Genomic DNA, 12317 nt, shown 5'->3' with positions numbered 1-12317 from the left:
AACGAACCATTTGTAGAACTGTCGCTGTCAAATCAATTCGTTTCAGGTCTTGCCAGAATGCACCTGAGAAGCTTCTTGAATATTTATTTACTGTACATCACTGACTATCATATAATCCTCCACTTTGTACCTCCTAAGCAGAGCCAACAGCCAATGCATGTGGGACACTGATTAAACCTATGACAGAAACGTTGACCACTCTTCTGCGAAATGAGAAGTTCCCCCAGTACAACACCAGATCTACATCCACCTGCTCTGATGGAGGCTATGATAACCAGGTAAGAACATGAAGCTTTATCTATTTGCTTATTTATCGCTTTATTTGTTTATTTATTTCCACGCTGCAAGGTCACAAGCTTAACGCTGCATTGCTACCTAACAGCATAGAGTACAGTCTCTCTCTTCTTATGTCTCTCTCTCTCTCTCTCTCTCTCTCTCTCTCTCTCTCTCTCTCTCTCTCTCTCTCTCTATCAGCTTAACACTCAACACTTGCGAGTCATCTGAAACACCTTGTGACTCCATGATAATTCCGTGACCCCAGTGCGGCATTTGTTTGAATTAGAAAGTGCACGGTTCAAACTTCCTGACAGCCCTGGCTCTTAACAGTAAATCTTAAAAGTCTTGGGGTAAGGAGGTGTGTGTGTCTGTGTGTGAGGGGAAGAGCTGGGGGGCGGGGGATCAAGTCCAAGGTGAGAGGCGTGAAGGAGTACCATAAGGGGCTCAGTGGCAGGGAGCCTATATTTTCTCAAGACCTCGTCTGAATCCCTCTGTGTTCTGTGTGCCTTAGCACCCCAGACCCCCAGGGGACACAGATGGGCAACACGTCGAGGGCAAAAGGCGAGGGTATGACTTATTGCCATGTGGAGAGAGAAGCACAGGACTCGCCCCTGTGATGACACCAAATTGAATAAAAGCGGGGGTGAATGCGATCCAGATCTTCAGCCGATGCCCCGGCAATGCTGTTTCAATTAGCTGGCTCACCAGTTCAAAGGCGAGGCCCTCGATACACTCCTGCTCCTCATGAAGCCACTATCATCACGTTGCCCCCTTGCCTTTCACCTCCCCATTATGGTGCCACCTTTTTCCGATCAGAGCCTCCATCTATGTGCTGGCTGTGCTCATGTTTCACATTAAACAGATAGTGAACGGCTTGCCATCACCGCCAGTAAAAGCCATCAGTCAAAAGACCTGCGGGGTTTTATGGTCTTCACAATCACTCGCTTAGTAAAGTCTTACACTGTTCTTGCATCTACAGCATATAAATGTGATTTAGGTCTGTTTCAGTTTCAATCTGAATATCTGAAATCTTTCAAATAATGCTTGAATAAATTATCCTCCATACTTGTTTCCGTACTTGACTGTGTTCAATGCCACATTCCTCACCTAAAACAGAAAGTTTCGTGACAGCTTCATATTCTACCTTGAAAGATACAGAATCTGAAGTCACGTAGGGGTCATAATCTCATCTTTACCGTCTGTTCAGAAGTGACAATCCCACCATACAGTACACTGCTGAATTCAAACCCCATTTGGGTTTACTGGAACATCTCGAAGAAAACATTCAAAAAAGATAAATAATTTGAAGTCTGAGCAAAACGAGCAAACCATGCTTTGAGACATAAATTCCACAAACCTAATGTTTCAGCTAGGAAAACCAAATGTTTTGTAGATGAAACATCAGGAATAATAAATGGGACTGTCCTGTAGCCCATGTGTTGTCTTTATCTTGGGACGTTGATGGATTTCTGTCATCCCAGTACTTTATTTAAATCAGCACACCAAACCATACTGCTGTCTGTCCTCCACTGGTTCCCTGCGTCTTGGTGAGCAGCTCCAGACTGTGAATCCTTTTGTCTCATTTTCTCATTTTGGATCTTCCAAAGATAGCACTGACAGGTGATATTAATGGTCTTTTATTAGCATCGTCCTGATTGCTACAGATTTTTGGAAGCATGAGATAGAGGGAAAGAGCAAGAGAGAAAGGGGAAAAAAAGAAAAAGAATATGGAAGTCCTCCGCCCACCGCTTCTCACAGGAGATCGCTTCTCTCTTTGATAGTCTGCCCGAATCTGTTCCCCCCATAGAAACTGCCCTGCAGATGTTGTTGCTGTATGCGGACTACAAAGAAGGAGCCCTTTATGAGAAGAACATCTATTTTGGGCCTTAGTGTTTCCGAGCTGTGGTGCTCAGAGAGAGAAGCACAGGCCTAATCTTTCTGCCGCTGAAAACTCTGTTTTATTCCCTGCCCATGATATTTTTAGATTAAAGCCCAGTTCTAATGAATAAAGTGAGGATGTAATATTTTATGACAGTATCAATATGCCATCACTGCGGTGGGCTTGGGCCTGAAAAAGCCTACGTTGCTATTGGCATCAGCAGAGAGAAAGTGGGGGAACATGGGGCAGTAACCTCAGTGAAATAAAGAACATGGAGAAGCCTTTGTATCAGGCCTGACTAGATTCATTTAGTGTACTACTATACTGCAGTGTTTGTGGTTAAGACTCTCACCCTCACCCACAGAACCGTGACATTATTGCACTGTTGACTGTGAGGCAAAGGTCTTGGGGGCAATATTAGCTCTTAATATTATCTTTAATTAAAGCACCAATCCCTCAGCCAAGTTGTCCAAACAGTCCTAAATAGGCCCTGTAAATCAGACAAACATCCTCAATATTTGAGTGTGCACTATAGCCTCCAGATGGTTTGTGTTTCTCAAGCGTTTCACAAGGGATGGTACGGGACAGCGATCTTCTGTCCGAGTGTGCCTCTTGACAGAACAAGTTCCTCCAAACCACATGCTGAGTCCTTGGATTCCTGCCTAGGTCGCTCTCTCTCCCTTTTCTCTTTTGTCTCCTCTGTGTGTGAGTTTATCCGTAAGCTATGTGTGTGCATATACTGTAGCTTTTGTCAGTCAGTGTTGTGTTTAATTAATGGCATGCCCACGACCAATTGATTCTGCTATTGAGACTGACACTGCACATTTAGGATTTTATGCAAAAAGCCAGTACAGCACACAGGACAGTGGGCAGTGACAGAGCATGGATTTGCATGCATTTTACATCACACTTTAAAGACTGCGAAAACAAGTGTCATTTTCAAACCTTATACCATCTTTAATAAGTGTAAAGTTCACGTTGCTTGGCAAAATAACGCCCTTGAACTGATCTTTTGTGAGAAAAAAAAGATGAGAGTGTAGTCAGATGAAAGGAAAAAGCAAGACGTGGAGGGAGGGAGAGAATGAGATGCTGAGTCCAACATGCCCCGGTTGATAAGCTGCTGGACTGGCGCCAGAATACTCCCCCCCAATACACACACATGCACTCAAACACACACACACAAACACCGCACCCAGTGGCCAGCTTGAACCCCCCCCACACACACACACCACCACTACTCCAGTGGCGTCTACGCTCGCTATTCCTCTTCATTAGTGTCCCAGAACGAGATGCTTGTCATGTAATTAGCTGAGGAGGTTTTCTGAATGCCTCTGTAACACACACTCTCATTTGAGAAGTGAGAAGGCTGGAGCAAGGGAGGAGAGCCGGAGAGGCAGGCCTGGGAGGCACGTAGAGGGAGAGCAATCAGTGAGACAGATGGAGAGAAAGAAAGACAGGGGCACTTAGAGAACATGCCAGAAACAAGTGTTGATAGCAGCAAGAAAATAGAAGCTTACATGATGAGGGGCAAGATTTTTGACTTGAGTACACCACAGGGACATGGACTGGACAAAATGATGATAACTTTCCTCAGTCAACTGGCTTGCTTATTAATATTCATAAATTCTGCAACAGGCACTTAAACCAGCCTTTGCTAAGTTTTCTTGCAGAGTCATCAGATTTAAATGTGATGATCAATGATGCAAGTGAATACAGATAAAGGGACATGATAGATATAATACATAAACTATAATACTCCTAGACTAAACTGCAAACACAAAAATGTTTTGTGGTTCTTTTCAACTCAACTCATGTACATTCTCCACAGAGTGTAATTAATGACCTATAGGTGGCTTTCTCTCCACAGTGTTAACTCATTCATACACCTTTCACACACACGACCAGGGGTGATTACAGTTTGTTAGTTCATTCTATGGTAGAAGTAAACAAAGACCTGGTTGAGCCCTTGTAGTATTTAAGCATTTCTCTGGTCACTTGTTGTGAGAACGAGGTATCATTAGCTCCACAACATCCCTGTTGTGTTCACACTGATAACAACATCAGTGCCGCTAGTAGACCTGTCGGCTTTGTTCAGTTCATCCAGCCCGTGATGAGGTGTGTGGTTCAGGTTGCAGAGGAGGGTTTATCGGGGTGATGAGAGAGAAGAAGGAGCTGCTTGTCAGTTGCTGGTTTTCAAGAGAGTCTGTCTTGTGTCCTGTGTCTGGTCTCCTTCCCTGTCGTAAATACTTCAGTTTCAACATCACCTCCCTAACAACAGACCTGGGTAAAAACAATATTTGAAAATATCTTTTATGCTTTGTTTTTTAACCCACCCAGGTAACAGGTGGCTGGCAATAAGATTGAATAATTCTAAAGAAAATAAATATTAAGGTTATATTGATAACATTTTGATGTAGACAAATATTAAAAATAAATTCATTCACAGAGCTTTTAGAAAGGTGCGGAATAAAACTATCACTTTTTCTAAAAAAAAAATTATGGTTGTGATTTAATCATTTAAAAAATGTTGATGGAACCAAAATTGTTGCTGAGCACATTTAAGGACTTTATCTGCTGACAGATGACCAGCTACTGGATGTCCATGCAGCAGCTGTGGAACAGTGTCTTTTAAGGCATGAGAGACAACAACTTGATTTTCTGACCTTTAGTTTTACATCTTGTTGCTGTTCCTCTTTCAGATCTTCTTCAGGGAGGTGAAGCACAAATGTGTAGCACACTGTAAATCTGGACCAGGAGACCAGAAGTTCAAGAGTCCAGCATGCACGACGACCAGTTCTGTCATTGCTGGTGGGTATTTTTCTGAGACCCAGGAGAGGTTTGTGGTCTGTGACAATAACGGGAGGGATGCTTGTAGAGGTAGTGGCATTTTGATTTATTTAGCTTGAGGCCACTTGACTGAAATCTGGATGGGATTTCTTACAGGTGCTGGATATGTTCGCTGTAAATTAAGACATCACCTAATTATACTAGGAAGGTTTTCACTGGGAGGCCACAAAGTACCATCTCCTTCACGCATTGGCATGTGGCTGATGGGGTTGGTGAGTCCCATTGGCAAAACTTTGATAAAGTAATAAAGTCCACTGCCTGTTGTGAATGCTATTTTTTCACAGTCTTTCTCTTCCAGCTCAACTTGCCAATAGCCATGCTGAAGGTCCACTGTGGAGAACCAGGCAGAGCCCGACAGAGCATCCAGTGTGTCGTCGACTCTGGGAAGAGGCTGCGAATCTTTGATTGCCACAGCATTGTGTTTCCTGTAGTCATTTTTGTTGCGCACCAAAACAACTGGCACAGTCCAGAAACTATAGCTTTCTTCAATAACATCTGCTTTCAACAGGTTTTCAACTTGAGTCTGTCTTTCAGTTTCTGTTTTGGTGTTACTCTGTAGGCTCTCTGTTTAACTGGTGTGTCATCACCAGTGTAAATATGATACTTGATTATGCCTGTGCGACCTCTGTGAGTGTTTGCTGAATACTGCTGAGCATTTCTGAAGCAGTGATTTCAGAGATTGAACTTGAGAAGGTGATATGTTTGTTTGATCTACCTGGACAGGTGTAGCTGCGTGATATACAGGTAAGGTTGCATAACACGTCTTTTCAACTGGTATGATGTCAATAGAGGCAGAATGAAACTCACCAAGGTGTTCACCTGAATGCAGCTCAATGATGTCTCTGGAGGGATTTAAGACTTAACCACAGCCATTTTAAACTTCACTGAGAGAGTGTGCTATGATGATGTCACAGCCTGAGTTGGGCGTGAGAACAACGCACTAGTCAGTTGGCACAGCGGCCACTTCATGTCCTTTGGGCAGTAGGGGAATTTTCATGTCCCACAGTTGCACTGGTCTGTTTTTGAGATCAAGGAGCGCATTGTGTTTTTCCAGAAAATCCCAACCAAATATGATCGCTGAGAACTTCACATCTCTGCTGCCATACCTGTTTCCCAAGTATGATTCCAATGGTTAACCTGCCTAAGCTGTCCAGGAGCTGTGCATTGACTGAACGAGCTGGATGAGAGTTTCGATAACCTTTGCTCACAATGCAGACAAAATAGCCAGTGTCAATTAAAGCGCACACTTCAATGCGAACAATAGCAAGGATGTTAGAAGAAACAGAGGCATAAGGTTGTGAGTCATTGTCATCAGACATGTTTGCCCCTCAAAAGCAGCTAATGTAAAAGTTTCCCTGTTGGTTGGAGCTGGAGCGTGCATGCCTTTCAGGAGACTGGAAGCAAACTCTACCCCTAGTGTGTGGAAAAATCTGAATCTGCAATATGCAGTTACTAGTAACCATAGGTGTCAGATGAACGGAGTGTAGTAAATGTACTTGCTAACTGCAGAAAAGTCAGTCAGCAGGTGAACACCATCATCATGCTCTGCTCTCGTCAAATTTGATTTGGTGTTCAAGACTAGAGATTTGATATTTCCAAAAAGTGGAAGAGGGTTTACCAAGTGAAAGTACTGTCATAACTGAGTTTCTGGGGTCTAGATTGGGGTTCTCTCTCTTCCACTTTCACAAACTTACTCCCACTCTCTATCACTCTCCATCTTTGTCTCACTCTCACACACATGCACAATCTCTCATCCCCACTGTCTGGCAGGGTGGTGTTTCTTTGTTTCTCTCCAACTTTTCACTCCCAGTCTCATGCTCCGATTCCCATTTCCAACCACCAGCCGCCCCCACTTACCCACACCTCACTCACCCCTACTCCCACTCCCACCTCTTACTGTGCATAAATGGGGTTATTTTTAGAGCTCAGTTGATGGTTTAAGGATGTTAAGTCCATACTGTGCCATGGATTTCAGGGAGGAAACAGGCTATTTCTCTTTTTGCCCCCTAACCTCCATTTCATTTCCTTCTCTGCATCCTCTCTTTCCTTCTCAGAAGCCCTTTCTCCAAAACACCCCCTTACCAACACACTTTCATTTTCTCCCCAACCATAGCCCCACCTTCTCTCTAACCACCACGGCCATGCTCTCACCTCACACCTACACAATTCTCTCATTTTCTCATTCTCATCTGCATTCTCTCTCTTCCTAGCAGTGAGGTTTTTTTCTTCCTCTACATGCAATCTGGGCACATCATAGACTGCTCACCCACTCTGCTGTCTGTCTATGGAAGGAAGATGCTTTCATTATGGCACCTCACAGTGCTGTGTTACCGAGCTTTACATTCTACAGTGAATGTTTGTGACCCAAAAGTGCACACACAATACTTTATATCATAAAATGCTGAGACAACATTCGTACAGTTTTGATTTGACTTCCAGACTGTGAAATCCAACTCTGGTTTTGTACATGTGTCACTTGTATCTACTGATTTTGTTGTCATGTTGTAACTAAAACTATATACCAGAAGGTCTTGATACAAGAACCTTAAAGGTCCACATCAGAAAACATGTGAAAGGTACAGTTATGGTAAAGGCTCCAGGAACTTATACAGTAGTGATAACATTTTCAGCATTGGTCTACTCAAAGGTTTGTAACTTAGTGAGAAAAGTTTCAAACACAAGCCTGATATAACACACTGCTGCTATCACACTTGTTTCACAGCTCAACTCTGCCCTCTATCAGTCAAACTCTGCAATTCAGATACAAGTACAACTTTCATTTTAGCAGTAGCATGACAAAACCAAAATTTAATGTCTGCTTGGCTTTAAATAAAAATTCCTGATGTGAAATGCTGATGGGTATTTCTGGACATTTTATCAGATTCTGTCACTTTGTGAAATTGAAACAAAAATCCCTAAATCTAATTTTTCTGAAACACTACCTGACCATACAGTTGGAGCTGATGAGATCTTCAATCAGAAAGCTGGCATGGCCACCTACTGGCTTCTGTGCGTCTCACCAGCCATCTCAAATAGCCTTCACCATATGTTAACACTTTACTCCCCAAATACCCATGATGACAGCGTCGCTCTGTCTCTTTAAGACCCGGCGTGGAATGCTGTGGTTTGCCTAGGCGTTTGGGGTAGTGCCCTCACCCACACATAAACACAAACCTAAACGTGACTCACTCTCCTTCTCGCTGTTTCTCTCCTTCATTCTTAGATGCCTCCCTAGCCTTGTCCGCCCGTGTGAGGATGTTTCTTGTGTTGTTTTGCGGTCTGTACTTTCATTCTGCTTCACTTTAGTGTTTAAAAGAAAACAATGTCCTACCCTCATCTGGCAGGCACTTTGTCAGTGCACAGCAGTGTATGTTTCCTGTTTCACATGTTTGTTTGTGCCACAGGTGAAGAGGGAGGGTGCCATTGTTGTCTTTGGCCTCAATAACCCCACAAGGCCTTTTTTAAGCTTCAAACAGTTCAGAATAGGAAACAAACAGCTTAAGTTGCAGATGTCAATCTCTTAAGGTTGTTTTTGTATACAGTATGTTGTCTTTGGAAACATCACAGGTACAGGTATCTTAATATTTAAAACAAACAAATTTAAAACAATGTTTTCCTTAAGATCTTTTTAATAACGAATCACCTGAGCTAATGCACTCAAAAAAGTTAATCATCACTGCTTGTTCATAATGTCTCCCACTCTGAACAAAAGGGTCTTCATTGAGGCGCTTCTAGCTTGATCCAGGGAGCCCTCCAGTGGTGAGGGTTGGCAGTAGCTTTCCCTATGAATAGGATCAATAGGCAAGCTCTCTTTATTAGATCCAGATTTGACCGTCTGAAGGCACAGATGAATGATTTTTGTAGTCTGGTGAGCAGCCCACATCGAGTTCAGCCTGTCAGACATGTCTGGGGGGACGTGGGGGAGGAAAGAGAGACTCAGGCCTCAAAGTAAGAGCCTTGAGAATGTGGGACAGGGGTAAACCCTAAACCTGAGAGCTCAGCTCGGGCTAGCAGCCTTCCAGGGAACAACACTTTTCTTATTGAGCCAGCGGGCCAGACCCAAATGAGAGGTGACAGCATATTCATTTCACTCAGTGTTTTTCTTTAAGGGCTTTTTAAAATGCTGCTGAATGATGAGCGGTCAGTGGATTTATAGTTCAGGGGATGATTTAGGCTTTCTAAATGGCACTGCTTTCCTCCTGCTCTCGCTCTCCCTGCTTTTTTCCACAGGAGCAGTCATTTTCAGGGGCTTTATTTCAGCCTCATGTTGTTCATGTAGGGATGACTCCCGCCCTGGCAACCAAGATTGATTTAAAATGTAAAGTGAGCACCTTGTTTCCTATGCCCAGTCTGGACTAGAGGCAGGGTGTGTCCAGACTTACAGCTGAATTGACATAAGATAAGTGGTCTGGGAAATCCATGTATATAGCCTAAGAAAAGAGAAATTCACAGTATTTTGTGGTGTTGTGAAAAGTAATTTTATGGACGCACACCATAGATGCGTAAAGCATAGACACGCACTACACACTGACCCAAATACACTCTCCTTTCTTTTGATTAAGTGCATACCAGAACATATTGAATGTAATGACAACATGCATTTTGTCTCGACACCATATGTCCTTCCACAAACATCCACTCTCCCAAGCTTTCATCTCAGCGTAACCTTGTAGAATACCAATACTGAACGGATGAGGCCACATACTGGTCGTATCAGGGGTTTGCTCTGGACCTGATGAGTGGCAACACATCAGGAGGCATTGGGAGGTCGTTAATTTATAGGGATGCTATTACCTTCATAAATTCTTGCCTCATAAAATGACTGCCTTGCTTTAATTTAATACTTCCCTTTGCTAATTATCACCACACACATAAGTGGGCTGCTGTCTGCGCTCTGTGTGAGCTATTTTCAATGGACAGGCAAAGAAAGAGTTTTGATAGGTTTCTTTGAAATTTGGTTTTCCGTACTCTAAGTTGTGTTGTTTCAGTGATCTTGTAAAGGCAAACCATCACAACCTTTAAAGAAGCTGTAGCTTTGTCATAAAGTTTGTTATATGTAAGTGTCAAGAGAGGGTAAAGTGGTTAAGTCATCCCTGCAAGAGGTGTCATTTGTTTTACCATGAGTATCACGAAATACATCTCCCGTTTGTCGATTAGGCCTCTCTTAAATCTTTCAAACTGTAGTTCAATACATAAACACAATACAAATATTAAGGTGAGAGAACCTCCACTCTACTGAACATGAGCCCAGTGCTTACATGCAGTTGAATGTCGGGCCCATGATTGCCTGGAAGCTTGCTTGAAAAGATTTGATATTCTGCCCTGCCTTCCCTGGTGCCACACTGCCATTTTCTCTCTCCCCAAGGAGCAGAGAAAAAAAAAAGGGGCTGGAATGGGACCGATCTCCATCTCCAGATCATCTCTCGGTAGCCCCTTCAACTAAATAAATAACTCATTACAGTTCAGAGTAAGGAGCTTCATTTACTCTAGGCGATGTAATCGCCCATGTCTGTAGGTTGGCCACATCATCTCAAATACAAGTGTTTTTGTGGAATCCCCTCGAGATGGAGCTCTGAAATGTTAACATACCAGTGAGGAAAGACTGGCAGTGGGCTGCATATGGGAAACTGTTGATGGCAGATTGTTTGGCTTTACTGCAGAGTGGCATTAAGTTTGCTATAAAAGTACAGAAGGAGATTATGTTTGCAACAATATTAGAGCATATATGTGCTAAATAGACATGAGAGACACACAAGACTGTCAGGAGTCTTGAGTGAGCCCTCCACAAGAGACATAATCACCTCACAGCCACATTCCAAATTTAATGTCAATACCATGGCAAAAACAAGAAGTACTGGATGGTGCAAGACTTGAAACAACCAGATGGAGGACCTGAAGCATTTACAGATATATTCTTTTTTTTTCCTCCTTAAAAAACACAAGAAAGAGTGTTACCACATAAGACAAAGCAATCAGTGTAACTGACATGGTGCTATGTCATTATGCTTCCTGCTGTCTGAGGTTAAACAAGTGCTAATGTTAATTAACTAGGTCTAGTAATGTATAGAACAGTGGATGTTTTTCAATGCTGATGGCACATTTAAGAGTGAGTTCTGATTTTAAAAAAAGCATATGATTTTGGACATTAAGGTTCCCATCTAAAGCTGTTTTTCAAATGCCTCCTGTCCCACTGAAACAGCTGATGCCTTTATCAGTATACCATGCTACAAAATGACCGCATGATATATTTCTTCTCATTTTCCTTTTTTTGAGAATGTAATAGTTGCTGTTCAAATGTGTTAGAAAACTTCTTCTACTGTATCCTGAGGAAGGCAACACAGCAGGCGCATGAATGCCATTTTTCAGTGAAACGGATGTTGGGATTTCCGTCCATTGTTTCGTGCTGGGAACACTATTATCAGTGTTGTTGTTTTTAATCATTGCATTAGGAAACGGTGCAACAAACAGAAGGTCTAGCCGGTGATGAAAGACGACCTTTTTACCAGATGACCCCAACACTGTAAAAAAAAAAAAAAAGTCAGTGAAGTCAATCAGTATAATATTGCCTCTTAGGATTGTAGGCCTACTGTTTTTAGAAGTGATTGTTTTACATAATGGGGTGTCGTTATTGTATTTCTTCCAAACTTGTTTCATCTCTCGAACTCATCTCATCATCTCTAATGCCAAATGAAGCTGTCTATGAGAAAGTTATGCCATTGCCTCAAAGGTGGCAAAATGTTACAAAGTAATCGTGAGCGAGAAAAATGCATCTTCTTTTGTTTATTTATGATGGATGCGTGCTGCAAGGAGCACAAAAAATAGGCCTAAACTGCAGCAGCAGATAACCACAGCTCACACTCGTCTCCTGACTCGTCTTACAGGCTCTCCAGTGCAAACAGTTACAGGCGACTTCTCTGTTTCACTTCGGTTGCTCTGCGTGAAATAGCGACCTTGATGAGGCTATAAAATGCTATGGTTGGGCGACTCTCCTAACCGTGAATTGCCCCACATCCTTTGGGGGACTCTTGGTCGAAGATGAGGGCAGCAATGTGAAGGAAATGAAGTTAGTGAACGGAGTGGGGTCAACTGAGCAGGAAAAGACAAACCCGCTGCAGAGGAACTCATGCCGCTTGTGTATTCCTACGGGAACTGTCACCACCAGGACAGACAGGAACATGGATGTCTGACATGAATTTCAGAAGCACAGAAACTCCCGAGTAGACGCTGCTGATTACTTATTACTGATACTAATTATTAAAATGTATAGGACGGATTTAAAGCCATTATAAATGTATACTGTGAATGTATTCATCAT

Source organism: Siniperca chuatsi, linkage group LG7 (assembly GCF_020085105.1).
Source record: "Siniperca chuatsi isolate FFG_IHB_CAS linkage group LG7, ASM2008510v1, whole genome shotgun sequence".
NCBI classification, from domain to species: domain Eukaryota; kingdom Metazoa; phylum Chordata; class Actinopteri; order Centrarchiformes; family Sinipercidae; genus Siniperca; species Siniperca chuatsi.
This window is presented reverse-complemented; position numbering follows the sequence as displayed.